Source organism: Danio rerio, chromosome 20 (genome assembly GCF_052040795.2).
Source record: "Danio rerio strain M-AB ecotype USA chromosome 20, GRCz13ab, whole genome shotgun sequence".
In the NCBI taxonomy this organism is placed as follows: Eukaryota; Metazoa; Chordata; class Actinopteri; order Cypriniformes; family Danionidae; genus Danio; species Danio rerio.
In genome coordinates, this window is record NC_141040.1 from 56,266,619 (window position 1) to 56,286,524 (window position 19,906).

The 19,906-nt window shown below is 40.4% G+C and overlaps 2 long non-coding RNA genes across 3 annotated transcripts in view; one reads left to right on the forward strand and one right to left on the reverse strand.

Annotated features, from left to right (window-relative positions):
- LOC147839502 (uncharacterized) overlaps positions 1 to 19,906 on the reverse strand; it is a 140,315-nt gene that overhangs the window by 24,249 nt on the left and 96,160 nt on the right. The window lies entirely within an intron of this gene.
- LOC141379472 (uncharacterized) overlaps positions 71 to 19,906 on the forward strand; it is a 35,956-nt gene continuing 16,120 nt past the window's right edge. Inside the window, exons 1-3 of one of the 2 annotated variants that reach the window (XR_015519123.1) lie at positions 71 to 1,046; positions 1,140 to 1,296; positions 19,395 to 19,474. This is a non-coding gene — a long non-coding RNA (uncharacterized LOC141379472). The other variant, XR_015519122.1, reaches the window with a different exon arrangement.

Genomic DNA, 19,906 nt, shown 5'->3' on the forward strand with positions numbered 1-19,906 from the left:
ACACTACAGACAATTTAACTTACCCAATTCCTCTATAGCGCATATGTTTGGACTGTGGGGGAAACCGGAGCACCCGGAGAAAATCCATATGAACACAGGGAGAACATGCAAACTCCACACAGCAACGCCAGCTGAACCAACCAAGACTCAAACCAGTGACCCTGTTGCAGTGAGGCGATTGTGCTACCCACTGCTATTTGATTTAAATATTTTGCAGGAGTAAATGAAGCAAAAATTATTCACAGTGATTAAAAAATACTATTTCAGTTTTTTAATTCATTCATTTTCTTGTCGGCTTAGTCCCTTTATTAATCCAGGGTCGCCACAGCGGAATGAACCACCAACTTATCCAGCAAGTTTTTACGCAGCGGATGCCCTTCCAGCCGCAACCCATTTCTGGGAAATTATCCACACACACATTCACACACACACTCATACACTACGGACAATTTAGCCTACCCAATTCACCTGTACCGCATGTCTTTGGACTGTGGGGGAAACCGGAGCTCCCGGAGGAAACACACGTGAAGGCAGGGAGAACATGCAAACTCCACACAGACACGCCAACCGAGCCAAGGTTCGAACCAGCGACCCAGCGACCTTCTTGCTGTGAGGCGACAGCACTACCGCGCCACTGCCTCGCCAGTTTTTTAATTACAAAATTTAATTTAGTTCAGTGTAATTCAGTAATGATTTGAAAAATGTACGTTTTTAAATGTAAAATCTGTTACGTCTTAGTCAAAACTGTTTTAAAACTATTGTATTGTGTTGTGCCTGTGTGTGTTTAACCAACATGATTTTATTTCAATTATAAGCGAGGAACCCTGTTTAGTATAAGTAATTATAAGTGTATGCTGTGCATTTTAATGTATTCATTTATTGTATTTATTTATTTTTAATTTGCATAAAGTATATAAAAAAATAAGTGTATGCTGTGAACGTGAACACACACACACAGTCCAGTTTTCTGCTTTCAGACTTCACCCTCCGCTCAGCAAACCAGTCCAAAAGTGCTCCGAACAGCTTTTCTCCATCAAAAAGGAAAGGTAGCTACTTAAACACATGACAGCAATAACAGACAGTGCCACATGCACACGTCCCATAATTCTGTGAACTCACCTCTCTTCCTGACCTAATAGCTTCCATTTACCGCTGGGCCCGTTCCAAGGGAAAGTGTAGAGCCCGGCCAAAATCTGCGGACAGCTACTGATGAGATCGGCCGAGTCCAAAAATGTGAGCGCAATAAAACAACGGCATGAGGAAAAGCTGGACGTCCTCCTGGGCCGCATTAGCGAGGTGAGATTATTCTGAAATTAGGCTTGAACTGACATTCTCATATACGCTGCTTTTTTTAAGGTGTTAGGGAAGATGGACGGTGTGTTCGTGAAGCAGATGAATTGTTGGAATAACAATATGGCGGAGGGGGATGGAGTTATTCAGTATAATCATTGCAGATTCTTTATATGCACAGGGACTTTTAATTCTGTTGTAAGGCAGCTCAGGTACTTCCTGTGAACTGTCATGTCATTATAAACTCTGTTTAAGATCTGATTTCTTTATTATTCCAACATAGGCGCATTCTGAAAACGTAAACCTATATACATTTCTGGAGATCACGAATTTTGTTGCCAGATGTATCTGCATTTCGTCTTTAAAATGAACACTATGAGGTGATATGACGGCATTCCTTTTCACGCTCACCAGTTGACCGCTTACCTCAGTGTGGACGGCTTTTCCAATGTTACCAGTTCGTCCAGTGGCTCGCTGCAATGTTCTGGTGTAAACCCACCAGAGGCCACTATCGAATGACCCTCTGTCTGTCTGACGGAATGATTGAATAATTGACTAGGCGACCAGTCAATCGGCCGACTCACCCTCCTCTTCCATCCCAAAAATTTACATAACACTCTTAGTAGACGCCACGGGATGACTGATCGTGAATGAACAGGTAGTCTGGCACATTTGTTACCTATGACAAGTCAAGATTTCATCAAGACAAATTTGCATAATCTGACATAGTGACTTTCGTAACCGACAATAAAAATGGTGTGATCTGACCGGGGCTTAGGAAAGTAAAATAGTAACTGATACAGTAATTAAAGGTGCAGTGGGTGATTGTCTTCAGAAGCGTGTGTTGTTGTGCTGGTTGAAAGTCTCTTCACAGTCTAATAGTAATGATTACAGTAAATGATCTAAATGTGTTAATGTGTATTTTATATTTTGGGTGAGGCATAAAACTAAAAAAATGTTAATCCAGTTAAATAGAGTCAGATCGACATCTCTCATAATTGCGATAAGTAACTCAAACGCAAATGCAGATTTGGGCTTTTGCGCATCTCTGGTCATGCATATCTGCCATTAGCGTGTTCACGCCTAGATGAGCGACACGTGCATGCGAGACTGTCAGTTGCGGCGAAATCAAATGCTGAATCGAAACTTTTTAAACTCCTGAATCAGTATTGGTGTTACTTTTGCACGCTGGAGGAAGGACGACACCACACCATGGCTGAAGTATTTCTGTTAGACAGGTAATGTTCTGTTTTAAAACTATATTAGTCACACAGAGCTGATGTAGAGTGTATTGCGTTATGTATGTGTTCTATGCACAGACACAGGGCCGGAGTGGGACTCCTTTTCAGCCCTGGAGTTTCAAGCCTCAGACCGGCCCACCTCAGTTTACGACTTACTATATTTAAATAAGGTCATTTTTTAATTCAGTTTCTATTTAAACTATCACGTCTTTTTTGAGAAAACAGCTGCTTTAGAACTTCAAATGTTCAACAACCCCAACAGTATTATATGTCTTAACAATAAAAATGAAAAAAAAAATTACTCAGACGAGGATCAAACCCGGGTCGGTGGTGTCAAAACCTAATGTGCTAACCAGTCGACCACAATAGTTATAAGACTGTCAACCTGCAGGCTGCATCTTGATCATGAGGCTGCGAGAAAATAGATAAAAAGAGCAGAGCTGCGGCGGTAAAATATTGAATAAGAAGACTGTGGTCAAGTAAATAAATACATTAATTTAAAAAGTGTGACTGCTGTAAGCAACAGATTCTGGAGCTAGGGACACTGGCCCTCGCAGCCAAAAAACGGACCGGCCCATCGGGAATTCTCCCGGTCCTCCCGATTAGCCAATCCGGGCCTGTACTGACGTGTTGTTCAGCCACTGAAATCTTCCAGTGGAAGCTAGATGGGACTATTTTTAGTTTCATGAGGGAGCTTTTACAGCATCGATGATGTAGATTTGTATTCAGTTTAACGACAAAACTTCCCAGAGATGGGTTGCGTCTGGTAGCATCCGCTGCGTAAAAACGTGCTGGATAAGTTGGCGGTTCATTCCGCTGTGGCGACCCCAGATTAATAAAGCGACTAAACCGACAAAAAAATGAATGAATTAATTAATTAATTAACAACAAAACATCAGTAAATAACACTATTTCGCCTAGCCTACTTGATGAGCTGAAGTTTCTTTTATATTCACATTGGGTCATTTCTGAGCAATGACAGCCTGTGACGCGCTCCCGATATTGTTTACCGCTACTCTGAATATTCAGTCTAAAATAGCATGCAAGTGTGGCTTAGTAATAAGTGAAATTCCTGCACACCGCCCGGCCAACCACTATGTGATGTTTTTTGTACTGTTCTCTTTACATGTATGCTTTCTTGCGTGTGATATAAACAAACAGCCAGCCAAACTCTGTTCAAGAGCCAGGATATGAGCTTCTTGCTCCCTTTAATTGTGTATTGACACAAACTTACCTACATAGCAAAATTTCTCTGGCCCAGCTCTGGCCCTCACAATCAAGTTTTGCTTGGCCCACATGCCGCAGTGAATTACGGTACATGACTGGACCAAATCTGGCTTCCAGACAAGGGCCAAACACAGACCATATCTGGGCCAAGTCTCAGCCAAGTTAATAACTCACAACTGGGCCTGAACTGGGCCAGATAGGTTGGTGTGTCACGATTGCAATGAAATTGATAAACCCATGGAGTGATGGGCTTTAGGCACACTATGAGCACGCTTTTTCTCAAAGTGACCTGATTGGTAGAATTTTTTTTCTTTACTCAAAAATGATTTTAGTGTATTTTAAATGTGGGTCAAGACTGGCCAAACTCACATGGCCCACTTATCAAATTTTAAAATCTGGGCCAAATACTACCTTTTTCATCTGGCCCAAATCTTGTGTGCCGCCTTAAAAACGGTGCCGCCTCTGCCAAACCCGTGCCATGTTTGGCCCACATGCTGTATGCCAGTGCCGGATGAATGCCTGCTGTGCCAGCTTTATGCCAAATCTGGGCCAGAATTCTTTGCTACTAGGGTAGTAGCCATTGAACCGAGTAAAACTATAAATGAAATGAAAGAAATATAGAATATTAGTTACAAATGTTACAAGTTATTATCAATTCAAAATACAAAATGTGTCACAATCATCTTCTATTGTATATTTAACAGAACATATTATACTACAATATAAACTAAAACAGATTAAACATTCAGAAGAAATTTACAGCCAATGCTTTCGGCAGGATTTAGAGGAGGACAGAAACTATTCACATGCTTTCTCTTGTCCATTAATTTCAGTTCTCTAAAGCGTGAAACTGCCGGAAATGCGCCAAAATAAGAGTCCGGCGGAAATGCGCCAAAATAAAAGTCCTGGCATAAGTACTTGTAAACAATAGCGCAAGGAAAACGAAACTTATACTAGACTAATAATGCATTATGAAAAATATAATATGGTTAAATTCAAATGTCCAACATGAACAGCACACTCAACAGTTTTGTAAACAAGTTTCGGGAGGAGCATGTGCAGAAGTTTTAGTATCGAATACGTCATTGACAATTTTTCTATTATCAAATCAGTTCTTGAACAAACCTCTATATATACCAAAGCTGTCTTACCTGCATCTCATGATTTTAGCATCCCTCCACCACCCCGATACCCCACCTCTTAAGCATTACATTCCCAGGGGGAACGTTCTGGGGCCGGGCTAGATACTTCGCTCGAATCCCAACTCCTTTTTGTTTCATGATACATGGGAATAACTCAATTTGGGGTGTCTCCCCGAGCTCAGAGCTCTCTCCCCGGACAGCACGCCGAATACGCCTTACACTTAAACGACTGCAAGTGTGAACTCATGAAATACACTGGAACTGGATTGTTTGCTGTTGTGTCGCGGTGGGCGCGCTCATGATTTCAAGAGGCGTGGCTTTGAAACACAGTCCCTCCCTGCCGTCCAAAGCTATTATGCTATCCGATTAGCATTTTGGCAGATCACCCACTCCACCTTTAACATTTAAACATAATGGGCCCTATTATACACCCAGTGCAATGAGGTGCAAGGCGCGACGCAACTGTTGTTTGCTAGTTTCAGCTCGACGCAAAAATCATTTTGACCTTTTGCACTACGCTGTTTAAATGGCTCATATGTGCGCCCACAGGCGTTCTGGTCTAAAAAAGTTGTTAAGGCGCATTGCTGGGGCATTGCTGTTTTGAGGAACTATAACCCACATAGCAAAATTTCTCTGGCCCAGCTCTGGCCCACACAATCAGGTTTTGCTTGGCCCACATGCCGCAGTGAATTACGGTACATGACTGGACCAAATCTGGCTTCCAGACAAGGGCCAAACACAGACCATATCTGGGCCAAGTCTCAGCCAAGTTAATAACTTACAACTGGGCCTGAACTGGGCCAGATAGGTTGGTGTGTCACGATTGCAATGAAATTGATAAACCCATGGAGTGATGCGCTTTAGGCACACTATGGGCACGCTTTTTCTCAAAGTGACCTGATTGGTAGAATTTTTTTTCTTCACTCAAGAATTATTTTAGTGTATTTTAAATGTGGGTCAAGACTGGCCAAACTCACATGGCCCACTTATCAAATTTTAAAATCTGGGCCAAATACTACCTTTTTCATCTGGCCCAAATCTTGTGTGCCGCCTTAAAGACGGTGCCGCCTCTGCCAAACCCGGGCCATGTTTGGCCCACATGCTGTATGCCAGTGCCGGATGAATGCCTGCTGTGCCAGCTTTATGCCAAATCTGGGCCAGAATTCTTTGCTACTAGGGTAGTAGCCATTGAACCGAGTAAAACTATGAATGAAATGAAAGAAATATAGAATATTAGTTACAAATGTTACAAGTTATTATCAATTCAAAACACAAAATGTGTCACAATCATCTTCTATTGTATATTTAACAGAACATATTATACTACAATATAAACTAAAACAGATTAAACATTCAGAAGAAATTTACAGCCAATGCTTTCGGCAGGATTTAGAGGAGGACAGAAACTATTCACGTGCTTTCTCTTGTCCATTAATTTCAGTTCTCTAAAGCGTGAAACTGCCGGAAATGCGCCAAAATAAGAGTCCGGCGGAAATGCGCCAAAATAAAAGTCCTGGCATAAGTACTTGTAAACAATAGCGCAAGGAAAACGAAACTTATACTAGACTAATAATGCATTATGAAAAATATTATATGGTTATATTCAAATGTCCAACATGAACAGCACACTCAACAGTTTTGTAAACAAGTTTCGGGAGGAGCATGTGCAGAAGTTTTAGTATCGAATACGTCATTGACAATTACTCTATTATCAAATCAGTTCTTGAACAAACCCCTATATATACCAAAGCTGTCTTACCTGCATCTCATGATTTTAGCATCCCTCCACCACCCCGATACCCCACCTCTTAAGCATTACATTCCCAGGGGGAACGTTCTGGGGCCGGGCTAGATACTTCGCTCGAATCCCAACTCCTTTTTGTTTCATGATACATGGGAATAACTCAAGTTGGGGTGTCTCCCCGAGCTCAGAGCCCTCTCCCCGGACAGCACGCCGAATACGCCTTACACTTAAACGACTGCAAGTGTGAACTCGTGAAATACTTTTCTAACAGGCGAATGAACTGGATTTGTTTGCTGTTGTGTCATGGTGGGCGCGCTCGTGATTTCAAGAGGTGTGGCTTTGAAACACAGTCCCTCCCTGCCCTCCAAAGCTAATATGCTATCCGATTAGCATTTTGGCAGATCACCCACTACACCTTTAACATTTAAACATAATGGGCCCTATCATACACCAAGTCCAATGAGGTGCAAGGCGCGACCGTAGCCCCCTCTGAGCTGGTATTGAACCGGCGACCTTCACCATGGGAGTCGGATGCTCTAACAAGGAGGCTAAAGACCATGGCCTCTAGCGTCTTCTTTTTCTTCTTCTTATAATTTTACAGCGGATGGCATCCAGCGTTTTGGTGCATTACCGCCACCTTTAGCTCCGGAGTGTGGACCAGAGGTTAGGTTTACAGACTAATCATTCCCCCCACTTCCCTCTTTCCCACCCCTTCTCATACACACACATACATACTTACATACACACCTCTCCCCTACTCCCATGTTATAATAATAACCATAACACTCTCATACTACTATTTATACTAATACCATAATAATAATAATAACCACCACATTGCTCTTACCCTTACTTTTACTTCCACTACTTGGTTATATTTAACTTTATTCCCTTTACCTTATAACTTAAATTATTATATCCTATCATAAACACCTGTTTCTCTCAGATACTTTATAAGTATTCTGGTCTGAATGGCCTCTAGCGTCTGTCGGTAGAGCACTTTTAGAGGTCAGAGGAGTGAGGTTTACCTGCACAGCACTTACTAGCTGGCCCCCGTTACACGACGCAACTGTTGTTTGCTAGTTTCAGCTCGGCGCAAGAGTCATTTTGACCTTTTGCACCACGCTGTTTAAATAGCTCATATGTGCGCCCACAGGCGTTCTGGTCTAAAAAAGGTGTTAAGGCGCATTGCTGGGGCGTTGCTATTTTGAGGAACTATAAAAGACTGTTTAAAAGACCAGATCAAAGCAGGTCTATAGTCCAGCGCAGAGCACGTTAGTCGCTTACACACTGCTGAACACACACAGGATGTACAGCAATACGCAAATATCTTTGCATATGAAAAAGGATTAAAATAATAAATGTTTTAACATTAAAACTCAACAGAGCACAGATCAAGCTACAAAACCCACATGAGTGGACATATGGAGCCTGTTAAATAGCAGATCTTTCTTTTACAGTGCAGTGTCGAAATAAATAAATGTGTGTTTTCAGCAGCACATACGGTAATACAATAAGAGGGAAAAGATGTATTGAGTTGAATCTCTTCCCTGGACTGCGCTCAGGATGTATTTATGGTTTTTCCTTTAGCAGTGAGCGGGGTCAAAGGGCGACGTGAGGTCGTGACAGAACACAATCGTCCATTAACGCTTAAACAGACTTGAATGGAAAAAGGCAGCAGTTCAGGGTCATCAAATCGGATCCTAATTATGCAATGAAAAGCATTACCACATGGAGGACGGAAAGCAGAGTAACAATGCTTTCCAGAGAAAAACACATGTCCAAAACCACAATATAGGAAATTATATATCACAGAGCAGAACCCCTGTGGACCCTCATGAGTCAAGGTCAATCTAGTCATTAAAGCTTGACTTCTTAAACTGTAGGTTTTTGCATTAGTGAGATGAGGAATGAAAGCTTCAGTACTCAGGAATGAATGGAAATATAATGTACAGCACTCACCAGCCACCTTTATTGGGTTCATTTTGCTAGAACTTACTTTTATACTCATCTCTGCCTTTAAACGCTTGTGGCATTGATTCAACAAGTGCTGGAAATCTTCCAAAGGTTTTTCTATTTTATTGAGATTTTCTTTTGCTAGTGCTAGTTACCGGTTTCAAGGTAAACTAAGATAAATTTCTGATGGTTATTAAAACTGTGATTGATTGATTATAGTCATTTTGATAACTCCATGTTAATGCTGTAACGTTCTGATTAGCTTTGCATTGACTTTCTACTCTTGTAAACACAGCATTAAACCATTTTCTATTATTCATTCATTCATTCATTTTCTTTTCAACTTAGCCCCTTTATTAATCAGAGGTCGCCACAGTGGAATGAACCGCCAATTTTTCCAGCATATGTTTTACACCATGGTGCCCTTTTAGCAACAACTATGCTGTTATATTCTGTCACTAAACTAGTAGACAGGCTGATTGATTGATTTATTGATTGATTGATTGATTGATTGATTGATTGATTGGTTGATTGATTGATTGATTGATTGATTGATTGATTGATTGATTGATTGATTGATTGATTGATTGATTGATTGATGGGTAAGCAGATGGATGGATGGGCAGGCAGATGGATGGATGGATGGATGGATGGATGGATGGATGGATGGATTGATGGATGGATGGATGGATGGATGGATGGATGGATGGATGGATGGATTGATTGATGGATGGATGGATGGATAAATAGGTAAACAGGTTGGTGAATGAATGGACTAATGGATGAATAAAAAGGCAGGTGGCTGAATGTATGTATGTATGTATGTATGGATGGATGGATTGATGGATGGATGGATGGATGGATGGATGGATGGATGGATGGATGGATGGATGGATGGATGGATAGAGATGCAGAGAGATAGTTGGTAAGCTTATGGATGGATAGATGGATGGATAGATGGAAAGGCAGGCAGATGGATGGATGAATAGGCAAGTGGCTGCATGGTTGTGTTGATAGACAGGCTGATGGATGGATAGATAAATAGGTTAACAGATTGATGGGTGGATGGATGGATGAATAGGCAGGTGGCTGGATGGAAGGACGGATGGATAGAAATGCAGATGGAAGGTTGGTAAGCAAATAGATGGGTGGATGGATGGATAGATAAATACGTAAACAGGTTGATGGATGAATGGATTAATGGATGGATGTATAGGCAGGTGGATGGATGGATGGATGGATGGATGGCTGGATAGATGGATGATAGAGATGCAGATAGATAGTTAGTAAGCATTCAATTCAATTCAACTCAGCTCTATTTGTATAGCGCTTTTACAATGTAGATTGTGTCAAAGCAGCTTCACATAAATGCTCATAGTAACTGGAACAGTGTAGTTCAGTTTTTAGGGTTTAAGTTCAGTTCAGTTCAGTTTAGCTCAGTTCAGTGTGATTTAATCATTACTGAGAGTTCAAACACTGAAGAGCATATGGATGGATGGATGGATAGGCAGGCAGATGGATGGATGGATGGATGGATAGATAGATGGATGAATAGGCAGGTGGTTGCATGGATGGATAGGCAGGCAGATAGATGGATAGAGAGGCTGGCAGGCTGATGGATGGATGAATAGGAAGGTGGCTGGATGCATAGACAGGCAGATGAATTTAAGATGGATGAAGGGTTCATGAATAGGTAAACAGATGGATGGATGGGCAGACAGGCAGATGGATGGATGGATGGATGGATGGATGGTTGGATGAATAGACAGATGGATGGTTGGTAAGCAGATGGATGGATGGATAGGTAAGCAGATGGATGGGCAAACATGCGGATGGATGAATTAATAGCTTAATGGATAGATGAATGGGCAGGTAGGCAAATGGATGGATGGTAAACAGATGGGTGGAAAGATGTATAGATGAACAGATGGATGGATGGGCAGGCAGATGGATGGATGGATGAATAGGCAGGTGGCTAGATAGATGGATAGATAAATAAGCATATGGATGGGCAGACAGGTGGATGGATTGATGGATGTATGGGCAGGCACGCAGATGGATGGATAGATGAATGGATAGACAAGCTGATGGATGTTTGGTAAGCAGGTGGATGGATTGAGAGTAAACAGATTGATGGGCAAACTGGCGGATGGATAGATGGATGGATGATCAACTAAATGGATAGATGGCCGGGCAAGCCGATGGATGGGTGGATGGATAGACAAATAAGGAAGCGGATGGATGGATGGATGGATGGATGGATGGACGGACGGACGGATGGATTGATGGATGGATGGATGGATGGATGGATGGATGGATGAATGGATGGATGGATGGATGAATGGGCAGGCAGGCAGGCAGGCAGAGGATGGATGGATGGATGGATGGATAAATGGATGGATGGATGGATGGATGGATGGGCAGGCAGGCAGGCAGAGGATGGATGGATGAATGGATCGATAAATGGATGGGCAGACAGGCAAACTGATGGATGGATAGATGAATGGATGGATGAATGGGCAAGTGACTGGATGATTGGATAGATAGGCAGATGGATGGATGGATGGATGGATGGATAGATAAATAAGTAAGCAGATGGATGGGCAAACAGGTGAATAGATTGATTGATTGATGGATTGCTAAACGAATGGATGGATGGGCAGATGGATGGATGGATAGACAAATAGTTAAGTAGATGGATGATGGATGAATAGGCTGGTGGATGGATGGATGGATGGATGGATGGATATGCTGGAAGATCAAAAAGATGGATGAATGGATTGGCAAAGGGATGGATGAACATATAGGCAGACAGATTATTTGATGGATGAATAGATAGGCTGGCAGACAGATTGATTAATGGATGGACAGGCAGTCAGGCAGACAGAGACAGTAAAACGTTAAATAAGTAGATATTTTGTCAAATAAACCCGGTCCTGAATTGAGTATCCCGCTCTGACCTCAGCAGAAATGTTGGAGGTCTCATAAATATGAACTCTGAAAAGCAGCTTTGATTCTGAGAGTGAAGCAGAAATCCTCCCTCCGTCCTTCACATCTGCCGCATGTAGAGCTCCTGTAAACCGGCTGACGTTTGCCTTATGAATGTCAGCTCCACGCCGCGCGCCGCCTTACACACACACACACACACACACACCACACACAAGTGAATCCAGCACACACACACACACGGCACACAAGTGAATCCAGCACACACACACACACGGCACACATGTGAATCCAGCACACACACACACACACGGCACACATGTGAATCCAGCACACACAGCAGGGTGATGTGTTTAACTGACACACGCGGCCCATCGAGCGCCATCGTCCGGTTCTCCCGCTGCTCTGTCAGATCCAGAGCGAGGCCTGGGACACACACTGACCCCTTTCAGACCCCTGCCGGACCCTCTTGTTTTCCTTCACAGGCTCCTCAGGAAGTCATAAAGCAAATATATTTTTAGAAAAACAATTGGAACAACTTGTTACACCTAAAAGAAAAACATGTTGTTGTTTTTTTTAAACAACTTTTTTTTTTTTTTTTTTTACAGAAAACCCATCTGTACTGTAATTTGTGATGTTATTGCATTACGGGACCTTTTTCTCTGTTCTGTTGACTATTGATGTTGAAAATTCAACTCTGCAGTTTAACTTAAGTGACTGTTATAAGAAGTAATATCGATAAAAAGTCTGCATAATAACAGAAAAGAATTGGCTTTTTATTGCCACATTTTATAACTATTAAGAATGTTACTTTTTAAAACTTGTCAACGTCAAAAGTTGTTGAAGGAGAGATCAATCTCCCAAACACAATTCAAAAGCATAAATACATAAAAAAGCGAAGCATGAATCTCAAAATGCAGAAAACTATTAATTTAACTATTAATTTATAGATATTTTTTACAATAATTAACATTTAAAACGTCGTCATGAAACAGAAATTAAAATTGTAATGTTATCCTCTATTGTGGCAACATCCAATTGAAAGAGAGAGTCTCTAAAGGACTGATAGCCCCGCCCTGAACTTAATATATTCACCTTATTCTCCGCCGACGAGCGGGCGCTGCCATTTGAATCTTTTTGGCTTGAGACTTCCGCTCTCATTCACTTCCATTCATTTTTTGAGGTTAAAAACTGCTTGTTACGCTGCTTGATGGTGCAATTTGATATTTTCTTATTTTATTATTCTACTTGGTCTGTATAGTCATGCAAACATTTGTTTGTAGAGCAAGTGGTTTGACCGTTTTCTGCCGTTTATTATTCCTAGTCATTTCTCCCATAGGCGACTGAATCGGAAGTTCTAAGACAATCGCGAAAACAGGTGCACTTGCGCATTTTAGAATAAGGTCAATAGCTCTGCTCCAGATAACAAATAGACTGCCCTAAAGCAGGGGTTCCCAAACTTTTCAGCCCGCGACCCCCAAAATGACGATGCTAGTGACTCGTGACCCCCAATATTCTCTGAGGTGGTGGTTAGAATCACAGAAACCTTGTATGCAATGATGCACACACACACACCAATAGACCTAAGTCTATTTTTTTTTAATGTATGTCAGTGCTGTAAATGGGCTAGAAAGTTTAACCTGATGTTACAAAATCAATCTGCTGCATCTGACAGTATTGCTGTGTCTTTAGTATAATGTAATTACCCAAGAAGTCGCAATCCAATAGAACTAGTAACTATAAGCTACTATAGTAACTATATAGTTTATAGTAACTATAAACGACTATTTTTTCTCTTCAGTAGGTTATTGATAAAATACAGTAAGTCTTAAGGTTTAATAAAAATTAATTGATTTTTGAAAATCACCAGGCGACCCCCCTTCATTGTCCCGCGACCCCTCGGGGGGTCCCGACCCCCACTTTGAGAACCTCGGCCCTAAAGGACTGATAGCTCCGCCCTAAAGGACTTACAGCCCCACCCTAAAAGACTGATAGCTTCAAACTAAAAAACTGATAGCCCCGCCCTAAATGCAGTATAGCTCTGCGCCAAATTACAGATAGACCCGCCCTAAATGACTAATAGCCCCACCCTAAATGACTGATAGCCCCATCGTAAAAGACTGATAGCCCCACCCTGAATGATTGATAGTCTCAAGCTCTAAAAGACTTTATAATATGTGATTAAAGATTCTAAGGCTGAATGAACTTTTACCTAATAATGAAGTGCGCAGGTACATCTTTTAAAACAACTACTATATGCATATGAAATTAAGAGTATATTTTGATGTAATTCTGACTTTAATGCTGCGTTAAGGCAATTTCCATTTACATTTTGTCACTGTTTTAGTGCACACTAGCTTATAGACATCTTAAAATTCTAAATCGAAACATAAAGAGAGGGCGGGACACAATGTAGCTCCTCCCCTTTTAGAGAAAAAAACAGCCAATAGCGTTTTATCACCGCTCTGTCAGTGAGAGTGGCAGAGCTTAAGCAAATCAAATGAGAAGTGTCTGAAAGAGGGTGGGGCTTGTCAGACACTAGGTAGCATTTGATTGGTCTCAAGATATGATGAGAAACTGAAGTATGAGGTGACATGATTAAAATCGTTGATGCATTTAGGCAAAAGTGACAAGTTTTACATGTTTATATCAATTTTATATCTCCTAAACATGAATTTTGTCAATGTTTTGGTGCGCACTAGATTATAGATATCCTAAAATTCTAAATCGAAGCATGAAGAGAGGGCGGGGCATAGTGTAGCTCCTCCCCTTTAGAAAAAAAACAGCCAATAGCATTTTGTTTTATCACTGCTCTGCCAGTAAGTGCGGTTAAGCTCAAGCACATCAAATGAAAAGTGTCTTGAAGTGGGCGGCGCTTGTCAGATACTAGAGAGCATTTGATTGGTCAGAAGAACCGAAAGTTTGCGGTGACATGAATAAAATTATTGATCCATTTAGGCGGAAATGACAAACTACAAGATAGTATAATAGATATAGATATAGGTATCCTAAAATTCTAAGATGAAACAGCTCCTCCTCTTTAAAAAAAACAGCCAATAGCATTTTGTTTTATCACTGCTCTGCCAGTAAGTGTGGTTGAGCTCAAGCACATCAAATGAAAAGCATCTTAAAGGTGGCGGGGCATGTCAGATACTTGAGAGCATTTGATTGGTCAGAACTGCAAGCTTTATATGTTTATATCAGCTTTATATCTCCTAAACAGAAATTTTGTCACTGTTTTGGTGCGCATAAGCTTATAGATATCCTAAATTGTAAATCGAAACAAAGAGAGGGCGGGACATAGTTTAACTCCTCCCCTTTAAAAAAAGGCAAAAGCTTATTGTTTTATCACTGCCAATGAGAGTGGATGAGCTCAAGCGAAATAAATGAGACGCGCCTTGAAGGGGGCGGGGCTGGTCAGATACTAGAGAGCAGTTTATTGGTCAGAACTGCAAGCTTTATATGTTTATATCAGCTTTATATCTCCTAAACACAAATTCTGTGTGGTTTGTTGCACACAAGCTTATAGATATCCTAAAATTCTAAATCAAAACATGAAAAGGGGGTGGGGCATAGTGTAGCTCCTCCCCTTTAGAATAAACATCCAATAGTGTTTTGTTTTAATACAGCTCTGCCAGTGAGAGTGTTTAAGCGGCGCATCAAATGACAAACATCTTAAGGGGGCGGGGCATGTCAGATACTTGAGAGCATTTGATTGGTCAGAACTGCAAGCTTTATATGTTTATATCAGCTTTATATCTCCTAAACACAAATTTTGCCATTGTTTTGGTGCGCACAAGCTAATAGATTTTCTAAATTCTAAATCAAAACATAAAGAGAGGGCGGGACATATTGTAGCTCCTCCCCTTTAAAAAAATAGCCAATAGCTTTTTTTATCACCGCCAGTGAGAGGGGTTGAGCTCAAGGGGATTAAATGAGAAGCGCCTTAAAGGAGGCGGGCATGTCAGATACTAGAGAGCATTTGATTGGTCAGAACTGCAAGCTTTATATGTTTATATTAGCTTTATATCTCCTAAACACAAGTTCTGTCTCTGTTTTGGAGCACACAGACATCCTAAAATTCTAAATCGAAACATGAAAAGAGGGCGGGGCATAGTGTAGCTCCTCCTCTTCAGAATAAACATCCAATAGCGTTTTGTTACATCATCACTCTGCCATTGAGAGTTGTTGAGCTCAAGCGCATTAAATGAGATGTGTCTTGAAGGGGGCGGGGCATGTCAGATATAGAGACTATTTGATTGGTCAGAAGATTTGACGAGAAACTGCATTATGAGGTGACGTGAATAAAACCATTGATCCGTTTAGGCAGAAGTGACAAACTACAAGCTTTACATGTTTATATCAGTTTTATTTTTCCTGAACTCGAGTTTTGTCACTGTTTTAAAGTGCGTTCGGTTACAGATATCCTAAATTCCTAAATCAAAACATGAAGAGAGGGCGGGGCATAGAGTAGCTCCTCCCCTTTTTCAAAAACAAGCAATAGTGTTTTGTTTTATCACCGCTCTGCGAGTGGTTGAGCTCAAGCGCATTAAATAAATACACAAATTCTGTCTCTGCTTTGTTGCACACAAGCTTATAGATATCCTAAAATTCTAAATCTAAACACGAAGAGAGGGCAGGGCATAGTGTAGCTCCTCCCCTTTAGAAAAACATCCAATAGCGTTTTGTTACATCATCACTCTGCCATTGAGTTGTTGAGCTCAAGCGCATTAAATGAGATGTGTCTTGAAGGGGGCGGGGCATGTCAGATATAGAGACTATTTGATTGGTCAGAAGATTTGACGAGAAACTGCAGTATGAGGTGACGTTAATAAAACCGTTAATCCGTTTAGGCAGAAGTGACAAACTACAAGCTTTACATGTTTATATCAGTTTTATTTTTCCTGAACTCGAGTTTTGTCACTGTTTTAAAGTGCGCTCGCTTACAGATATCCTAAATTCCTAAATCAAAACATGAAGAAAGGGCGGGGCATAGAGTAGCTCCTCCCCTTTTAAAAAAACAAACAATAGTGTTTTGTATTATCACCGCTCTGCGAGTGGTTGAGCTCAAGCGCATCAAATAAAAAGTGTTTCAAAGGGGGCGGAGCATGTCACATACTGCATTTGATTGGTCAGAACTGCAAGCTTTACATATTTATATCTGTTTATATCTATGTTTGAAGTTTTATATCTCCTAACACAAATCTTGTCACTGTTTTGGAGCGCACTAGCATATAGATATTAGAAAAACAAACAGTACTGATACTAACATCTAAAAAAAGGGGTTATTTTAATTTCATGGGACCTTTTACTGCAGCAGGTGCAAGAGAGCCGGGCTTTGTTTTCCTTCACGGGCTCCTCAGGAAATCATAAAGCAAATATATTGCTGGGGGACGGTTTTCGGGGTGCCCTGTGAGCAAACTGAAAGGGGAAATGGATCAGCGCGTGGCCACTGAGGACGGTAAATCAACAGGCCAAAAGGAGAGCTGAATGTACTGTGGCGGCCCCCGGGGGCCCGAGCCCAAGGCCGGGGTTTTCTGTCAGTCACGGCCTGGTGTTAATGTCAAATCCAGCTGGGTTTGTCTCCAGATTGAGACGTCTGCGTGGATTGCAGGAGCTCCACTAGAGGCCATCGTGTCACAGGGAGAAAAGCAGACTCCAGTCAGGGATGATTTGCATTCAATGCAGTTCAACAAAGAGATAATAAAGATGACAAACATGCTCAGTGTTTTCGATGTGCGCTGCTTTCTTGTGTGCAAGATCTGAAACGTCTTCTCGGTGTGCTCTTGACTGCACATTTTACTTGTGTCGTGTCAGCAGTGAAACTGGATATTATTAGGGAAAATGATGAATATGTCTTGGTGATTGTAGGATGTGATATAGGATATACACTTAACGGCCACTTTATTAGGTACACCTGTCCAACTGCTCGTTAATGCAAATTTCTAATCAGCCAATCCGATGGCAGCAACTCAATGCATTTAGGGATGTAGACATGATCAAGACGATCTGCTGCAGTTCAAAGCGAGCATCAGAATGGGGAAGAAAGGGGATTTAAGTGACTTTGAAACGTGGCGTGGTTGTCTGTGCCAGGCGGGCTGGTCTAAGTATTTCAGACACTGCTGATCTACTAGATTTTCACGCACAACCATCTCTAGGGTTTACAGAGAATGGTAGCTTGTTGAATCTATGCCACAAAGGATTAAGGCAGTTCTGAAGGCAAAAGTGGGTCCAACCTGATACTAGTAAGGTGTACCTAATAAAGTGGCCAGTGAGTATATGTGATATATGATACGCGATATTTGATATGATATACAATATTGTATGATATAATATATGATATTTGATGATACATGATTTGGTATGTGATGTAATTTACAATATTATTTGATATATGATATGGTATGTGATATTTGATATGATATATATATATACATATATATATGATATGATGATATATAATCTGATATGATATATGATATGATGTGATATGATATATATTTGATAATGTGATATGATACACATTCATTCATTTTCTTGTCGGCTTAGTCCCTTTATTCATCCGGGGTCGCCACAGCAGAATGAACCGCCAACTTATCCAGCAAGTTTTTACGCAGCGGATGCCCTTCTAGCCGCAACCCATCTCTGGGAAACATCCACACACACATACACACACACACACACACTCATACACTACGGACAATTTAACCTACCCAATTCACCTGTACCGCATGTCTTTGGACTGTTGGGGAAACCGGAGCACCCGGAGGAAACCCACGCGAATGCAGGGAGAACATGCAAACTCCACACAGAAACGCCAACTGAGCCGAGGTTCGAACCAGCGACCTTCTTGCTGTGAGGCGACAGCACTACCTACTGCGCCACTGCCTCGCCATATGATATACAATATATGATATTTAAAAATATGATATGATATGTGATATTTGATATGATATATATATGATATGATATATAATCTGATATGATACAATATATTATATTTGATATATATGATGTGAACTGATATGATATAAATTTGATATGATATATGCTATTTGACATGATAAATATGATATTATAAATGATATGATATATTATAATTGAGATGATATATATATATATATATATATATATATATATATATATATATATATATATATATATATATATATATATATGTGTGTGTGTGTGTGTGTGTGTGTGTGTGTGTGTGTGATTTACCTATGATATGATATTTGATATATGCTATTTGATATGATATATATATATATATATATATATATATATATATATATATATATATATATATATATATATTATGATACAGTATATGATATTATGATGTAATATGTGATACATTATGATATATGCAATGATTTTTGATATAGACAATTCTGCAATATAATACAAATGATTTATTGATATATGATATGAATGTTCCTCCGGGTGCTCCGGTTTCCCCCACAGTCCAAAGACATGCGGTACAGGTGAATTGGGTAGGATAATTGTCTACTGTATAGTGTATGAGTGTGACTGAGTGTGTATGGATGATTCCCAGAGATGGGTTGCAGCTGGAAGGGCATCCGCTGCGTAAAACCATATGCTAGATAATTTAGTGGTTCATTCCGCTGTGGCGACCCCGGATTAATAAAGGGACTAAGCTGAAAAGAAAATGATTGAATGATTTAGGCACTAAGCCAACGGAAAATGGATGATTGAATTATATGATTTGTGATATGATATACAATATTATATAATATTATTTATGATATGTGTTATGATATGATTTACAATATGATAAATATATGATTTGATTTATGATATGAGTTTTTTCATTGTTTGTTCCAGATTTAAATGTGGATGTGCAGTGGATTGTGGGAGATTTGCAATGTCAACACAAACAATCTTCTGCCAAGACTTCTTACAGGGTATACAACTATTAATATATTTATATACATGTATAATTTATTTTTTGCAAATTTTTTTTGCCATAAATTTACAAAAGAAGATAAATAATTGCTTAACATTGTACAATAAAGCCTTATTAATAATCGTAAGTTAACATAATCAATGCATATGTGCAGTGTTATTATTGCATCTCCTACACAGCAAATTCATCAGAGTTAAATTCTCGGTGTTGAAGCATTTCAGAGTAAAGTGTTGACGTTAAAGAGTTAGATTTTGATAAATGAATATAATAAGAGTTAGAATTGATTTTATTCAGTGCGAAATCAAGGAGTTATATTTTCAACACCTGGTGGTGTTATTTCCAACATCCGGGAATTCATGCAGCCCCAGTCACTGAAGAATTTTCCAGACGCCATTTTCCATCTGAGGTTTAGAACAGCAACTGGTGAGTC